This window comes from Hipposideros armiger, unplaced genomic scaffold (genome assembly GCF_001890085.2).
Source record: "Hipposideros armiger isolate ML-2016 unplaced genomic scaffold, ASM189008v1 scaffold_404, whole genome shotgun sequence".
NCBI classification, from domain to species: Eukaryota; Metazoa; Chordata; class Mammalia; order Chiroptera; family Hipposideridae; genus Hipposideros; species Hipposideros armiger.
In genome coordinates this window covers 1493063-1500819 of record NW_017731754.1, presented here as the reverse complement: position 1 = coordinate 1500819, position 7757 = coordinate 1493063, and positions in this window count along the sequence as shown.

Below are 7757 nucleotides of genomic sequence, written 5' to 3'. Positions count from 1 at the left end.
GATGAGCTCATCCAGTTTTGTGGCTTTCAAGGCCATCAATACGCTGACTCCTCTCAAAATATTTATCTCCAGCCTAGATCTCTCTCTCCTGAACTTCAGACTCGCGCTGCCTACGCCCCATTGCCACATGGATAATTAATAGATGTCTCAACCTTAGCATATGAAAAACGATGCTAATCTTTACCCAAAATACTTGCTCTGTCACAGGTAATTCCACCACCACCACCACCCCACACACATCCATTTGCTCAGCCAATACCCTGAGCACAAACCTGGATCCCCTTTTTCCTCATGCCCCACATCTGATGGGTCAGGAGGTCATTTGGTCCCAGCGGATCTGTCACCAGCGTCTCCTGCTGGGTCACTGCAAACACTTCCTACTCGTGCCCAGCCTCAGCTGGACCCACAGACCAGCAAGAGTGATTCTTCTGAAATATCAGTCATATCATGTCATGCACTGTTTAAAAAAGATTTTTATTAAAATGTGGCTAACATAGAATATTATATTAGTTTCAGGGGTACACCATAGTTATTCAATATTTATACACCTAAAGAAGTGACCACCATGATAAGTCCAGCAACCATCTGATACTGTACCACGCTGTCACAATATTATTGACTATATTCTCCATTACATCCCCATGACTTATTTGTTTTATACCTGGAAATTTGAACTTCTTATTCCCCTTCACCTTTTTTATCACTTTTTTAATTTATCAATTAGAGTTGACATTCAATACTATTTTATATTAATTTCAGGTGTACAGCATAGTGGTTAGACATTTATCTAATTTAAGAATGATCCCCCTGACTAGTCTCGTACCCACCTGACACTATACAGAGTTATTACCATATCATTGACTATGTTCCCGATGCTTTCCTTACATCCCCATGACTGTTTTGTAACTACCAGTTTGCACTTCTTAATCCCTTCACCTTTTTTCACCCTGCCCCCAGCCCTCCTCCCATCTGTCACCTCCGTTAGATCTAGTCCCCATCTGACACCATACACAGTTATTACAATATTACTGACTATATTCCTTATTCTATAACCTACACCCCCATGACTACTGTGTAACAACCAATTTGTACTTCTAATCCCTTCCCCTTTTCCACCCACCTCCAACCCCCCTCCCATCTGAAAACCATCAAAATGTTCTCTTTACCTATGTGTTTGTTTCTGTTTCATTTGTTTATTTTGTTCTTTAGATTCCACTTATTAATGAAATCATAAGACATTTGTCTTTCTCTGTTTGACGTACTCCACTCAGCACATACACTGTAGGTCCATCTTTGTTGTTGCAGAAGGCAAGATTTCATTCTTTTTTAACAGCTGAGAAATATTCCGTTGTATATATGTACCTTTTCATCTTTATCCATTCACCCATTCAGGTACATCAGGGTTGCCTTCATATCCTGGCTACTGTAAATGAAGCTGCAATGAACATATGGATGCACATGTCCCCTCAATGTAGAATTTTGGGTTTCTTTCAATAAATACACAGAAGTGGGATTACTGGGTCCTTCTTTGTCTCTTGTTCGAGCCTTTGTTTTAAAATCTATTTTGTCTGGTATAAGAATTGCTACCCCAGCTTTTTGTTTGTTTGTTTATTTCCATTTTCATGAAATACCTTTTTCCATCACTTTACTTTCTGTCTGTGTGTATCTTTTGATCTGAAGTGAGTCTTGTTTTCCTATCCATTCAGCCACCCTAGTTCTTTTGATTGGTGCATTTAATCCATTTACATTGAAAGAAATTGTTGATAATGTAGTTACTGCCATGTTATTATTCCTATTTTTTTTCCATCTTAAAGAAGCCCCTCTAACATTCCTTGTAAAACTGATTTGTTGGTGATGAACTCCTTCAGCTTTTTTTTTGTCTGGGAAGCTCTTTATTTGTCCTTTGATTCTAAATCAGCAGTTCTCAACCTTCCTAATGCCGCGACCCCTTAATACAGTTCCTCATGTTGTGGGGACCCCCAACCATAAAATTATTTTTGTTGCTACTCTATAACTGTAATTTTGCTACTGTTATGAATCATAATGTAAATATCTTTTTGTTTTCCAATGGTCTTAGGTGACCCCTGTGAAAGGGTCGTTCGACCCCCAACGGGGTCGTGACCCACAGGTTGAGAACTGCTGTTCTAAATGATAGCTTTGCTGGGTAGAGTAATCTTGTTTGTAGGTCCTTGCTTTTCATCACTTTCAATATTCCATGCCATCTCCTTCTGGCCTGTAAAGTTTCTTTTGAGAAATCAGCTAAGTCTTATGGGAGTTCCCTTGTAAGCAACTGACTGCTTTTCTCTTGATACTTTTAAGATTCTTTCTTTGTCTTTCACTTTTGGCATTTTAATTATAATGTGTCTTGGTGTGGGCCTCTTTGGGTTCATCTTTTTGGGACTCTGTGTTCTTGGGCTTGTATATCTATTTCCTTCACCAGGTTAGGGAAGTTTTCATTCATTATTTCTTCAAATAGGTTTTCAATTCCCTGCTCGCTTGCTCTCTCTTCTCCTTCTGGTATCCCTATGATATGAATGTTGGTGCACTTGATATTGTCCCAAAGGCCCATTAAACTATCCTCATTTTTTTTTTTGGATTCTTCTTTTTTCTTTTTGCAGTTCTAATTGGGTGTTTTCTGCTACCTTATCCTCTAAATTACTGATTTGATCCTCTGCTTCATCTAATATGTTTATTCCCTCTAATGTATTTATTTTAATTATTGTGTTCTTTATTTCTGACTGGTTATTTTTTATGTTTTCTATCTCCATTTTTATGCCTCCTATCTCTTTGTTGAAGTTCCCCCTGAGATCACTGAGCATCCTTACAACCAGTTTTTTGAACTCTCTGTCTGGTAAATTGCTTGTCTCCATTTTGTTTAGTTCTTTTTCTGCAGCTTTGTTCTGTTCTTTTATTTTGAACATGTTTTGTGTCTCCCCATTTAGGCTGCCTCCCTGTGTTTGTTTCTATGTATTAGGTAGGGCTACTATGTCTCCTAATCTTGGTAGAGTGGCCTTATGTAGTAGATGTGCTGTGGGGCTCTGTGATACAGTCTTCCTGGTCACCTGAGCCACGTGCTCCAGGTGTGTCCCCTGAGCCACCTGAGCCACGTGCTCCAGGTGTGTGTATCCTCCTGTTGTAGTTAGTTGAGCCTTGGTTGCTGTTTGCACATCAATGGGAGGGACTGACCTTCAGGCTGATTGGTTGTGAGGACTGGCTGTGACTACAGGGGAGGGGCTGTTGTGCAGGGGCAGACCCTATGGAGCAGGATTCACTTTAATAGGGCTCTGGTCCTGCCCAGTCTGCCCTTTGGGTGTATTGTACCCGGAGGTGGCTGGGTGATGCTCTGAAGCTGGCCACTGGGCATACCAGTTCCGGTACCTCCTGGGAGAGGACTCACTGCAGGCCAAGTTCAGCCGCAACCTGTGCCCTGCCAAGGCCACCTGGACTGAGCCACAAAGCAATCTGCAGATGCTGCTGCCCACACTGCACTTGGAGGTGCCTTGAGAGGCCAAGCCATGAACCAAGACCCAGCCCTCGCCCTGAAACTAGATAATTCAGTTCCTCTCCATATGTCCCTGGTACCTTTCAAGCTGCTGCCCCAGTGCTGGAGCTCAGAGTGAGTGAGTCCATCACTGAGTGAGTCAGCGCTTGGGCCCTATAAGAGGAGTGCCTGGGATGTCAGCCACTTTTGTCTCACTCAGCCACAATCTCCACTGGTTTTCACAGCCAAAATTTATGGGGACTTCTCTCCCCAGCACTGAAACTCTGGACTGGGGAGTCTGGTGTGGGGCTAGGACCACTTGCTCCTTGGGGGGAGAGGGGGACCTCTACAGCCGAGATAGCCCTCCTGAGTTTTAAAGGTCACATGTGAGTGTGGGACCAGCCCATTACACATCTCCACCCCTCCTACCAGTCTCGAGGTGGCTTCTTCTGTATGTCCTTAGTTTAGGGCTTCAGTTCAGCTAGACTTCAGGCAACTCTCAATGATGGTTGTTCTCAGTGATGTAGTTAAGTTGTAATTTTGATGTAGTTATCAGAGGACGTAAGCACAGCAATTACCTACTTCACCACCTTGACCTTAACTCCTTATGCACTTTTTAGCCCACTGCCCTGCAAAGCTCCCCAAGCCACTCAGTATAACAGCCAAAGGTCCTTACACAATCTTGAAAAGCTCCCCATGACCCAGCACCCCATGTCCCCTCAGACATCGTCTCTTCCAGCTGCCCTTCCACCCACTCACTCCTGCAGCCTTTTTGTTCCTCCAATAAGCCAGCATGCCCCTTGGGCCTGGCATTCATTCCTTCCTCCTGGAATGACCTTTGTGCAGCTATATAGCCATGTGGATAACCCTGGCATCTCCCCAAGTCTTTGCTCAAATCTCACCCTGTCAATGAACTCGCACTGTCCACCTTGTGCACTTTCCAACCCCCTTACCACCCCTGGTCCTCTGGATACTCCTTCCCAACTCTCCTTTTCATTTTTCTATAAACATCTTCTTCTATAGTATTATAAACTTATTTATTATAATTATCATTTGTTTTTAGGCTCTTCCCACGAGAAAGCTCCACAACCCCAGGAATCTTTGTTTGGTTCCATGATGTACCCCAGGTGCGAAGAAAGGAGCCATACACACTTGTTGGATGAATGAATGAATGAGGATTGGGCGAACAGAGATGACTGCAGGAGACACAAATTCAGGTTAGCTCCTGCTCCCTCCAGGGCATTGTTCCCAAGGAGAACAGAAGAGAAGTCATGTGTAGAACTTCAGTTGGCCTTTGACTCCTTCCTTCCCACCCCCCTGGGCCCTCACAGTTAAAGGCAATCAGGTTAAATGAAGGTAAGATGTAGGTGCCCTGTGCCTCCGGTCAGGTGGAGTCCCAGGGAGGTGTGACATCTCACCACAGAGCCACCTCAACAGTTTCCAGAGACAAGCCTTCTCCAGGCCAATAATTAACTTCTTGGCCTGCAAAGAGCTATTTGTTCTTGGGTGTTATGTCTCCACATTCATCTCTAAGGACTAGTGAACCCACAGGGGCCACGTGACACCGATGGAGGGTGGGGAAAGGGGTCTCACTGCAACGCGGGCTATAAGCAAAATCGCTTGGTTATCAATAGTTCTTTTCCTGGGTGAAGTTGTCAAGTTTAGTTCTGGAGGATCTTGAGAATGCCATGTTTTGGGGACTCAGATTAGGATTAGTCCCTGAACCCCCCCATCCCTGGCCTCAGGACCCACTGTACTTAGCAAGCATATGGTCCTGGGCAGGATGACAAGGTGCCAAGGGCACAGACTTTGGGCTAAGTGACTTGGACCAAGGCGCAGCTCTACTTCCCTTGTGAGAAATTCTCAACCTCTCTGAGCCTGTTTTCACCTCTGTAAAATAGGGACACGGTGTCAAAGGGGTGTTGTGACACACACATGAAATATGATGGAAGGTACTTAGCATAATGCCCTGAATATAGTGCGTACACAATAAATTGTAGCTGTTTCATTCTTTGGGAATTAAGTGACAAGTGCTGGCTGCTGGGTCCTAAAAAAACAACTAGTAATAAGATTTCCCAAGAAAGGTGAGACTCATTTCCCTTTAGGGTGTGGCTTTGCTTCAACGAATGTTGAGAAGTCAAGCAGGAGTTTACGTGTGAAGCATCTCTGCCCTGGCCAGGTACTTGACTGCTCCAAAGTGGTAATGTAGGAATAGCCTGTAATCTTAAAGCAATGCTAGGCAGTGTACCTTTTAGTCCAAGTTATGTGCATGCAAGACACAACCTCTTCCCAGACGCACACTGGATTATGGAATTGGTTTGGGCAATATTTATCTATCTTCAAAGGGTTGGTATTAAGTAGTAGAGATATGATAAAACATATTGGGTTTGTTTATTGTAAAGAATACTAAACTACAGGATCCATCCTTATAATAAAGAAAGGAATCAAAACAGACCCATGTGGGAAAAAACCAACACAATAATTACAAAGAATCAACAAATGCAAATTGTTATAGTTTATACTGCTATTGTTAGGCCATGCTGCTTACCTTTAATATTCTTCCTGAAGCCATTTTCATAAACCAAAGCTGGATATGTTCCATTTCTGAGTACCCTGAACAAAGAAAAAATTACTTTAAAATTAGTATTGAACTAGGAGAGCTTAAAACCCATTGTTTTTGAGAGCAGAGCTAGCATTTTCTCTTGCATGACAGAGAAATTAGGTGAATAGTTTTTCTTTTTTGAGTTTTTTATTGAAACAATATGCAAATCCTAAGCATGTACATATCAGTGAATTTCCCCAAAGCAAATTCTCCCACATAACGACGACCAAAGCAAGAATATTCCCAGTACCCTGAACCTCTCCCACTTCCTGCACCCCCACATCTCCAAAGGTAGCCACACAAACTTGTAACCCATCTTGTAACGCAGAGACTAGTTTTCCCAGGTTTTGAGCTTATAGTGGGGTGGTAGAGTAGGTAATCTTTCGTGTCTAGCTTCTTTGTATAGAAATTATATTTGTGATATTTTTTCATGCTGTTGCCTTGAGTTCCATTCATTTCTATTGCTGAATAACATCTTATCACATGACTATGCTACAGTTTCTTTATTTATTCTATTGTTGGTGGCCATCGGGCTGTTTGCTGCTGTGTGCCATGACACATAATGCTGCTATGAAGATTGTTCAATCATGTGCATGCATTCCTATTGGGCATATGCTTATGTGCAGAGTTGGCAGATCGTAGGGTGTGCGTATCTTCAACGTCATCAGAACACATGACGTACTTTCCAGAGTGGTTGCATCCCTTTGACCTCCCTCCAGGGGTGTTATGCCATGTGCCATATTTATGCCAACAGCTGGTGTATTTCCTCTCATGTGTTTGCCGCTCTGACAGATGTGTACCAGTGAGGTGGATCGTCTTTTGAAATGTGCCTTGGTGATTAGGATATTCTCTTTTGGGAAGTGTGTGTTCAGATTTATCACATTTTCTATAGGATTGACTTTTTCTTACAGATTTGAAGGATATTTTAATACATTCTGGTAAGGGATCTTTGTCCATCATTCGTGTAACAAATGTCTTCTCACTCTCTGTAGCTTACCTTTTGACTGTCTTAATGCTATCTTTCAATGAACAGCACTTCTTTTTAGGATAATTCAGTTTCTCAGTCTTTTCCTTCGATGGTAAATGCTTTTAGAATCCTACTGAAAAAAACTTTCACTATTCCAAGTCCTGTTTTGGATATTTTTCTGTTTTGTCTTCAAGATGCCTTATTGCTTTCTTTCACATTTAAATCTACAGTGCACCTAAGGATGACTTCTATGTATGGCTGGAGAAAGGAGTCAAGTTTTATTTTTTCTGTGTGACGCTCCACTTGACTCAGCACTATTTTAGCTTTTTTTTTTTTTAACTGATTATTCTTTTCTCAACTGCCCTGTGGTGCCACCATCATCATAAATCAAGAACCCATAAATACATAGATCTATTTTTGGACTTTCTATTCTGTTTCATTGTTCTGTTTTCTATTCGTGGACTGTCTTCATCAATGTAGCTTTATAAAACATACCCAGAGCTCTTGGACATGAAAGAGCAGACCTTCCCTCATTGTTCTTGTTGGCTGTGTGCTTTTCCATGTAAGTGTTAGAATCAGCTTGCACATCTGATTACATCAAAAGTGTAGATCAGGGCCGGCCGAGTGGCTCAGTTGGTTAAGAGCTTGCTCAAGAGTTTGAGCTCTGAGCAACAGCGGTTCGAGTCCAGCCCGAGCTGAGCAGCCGC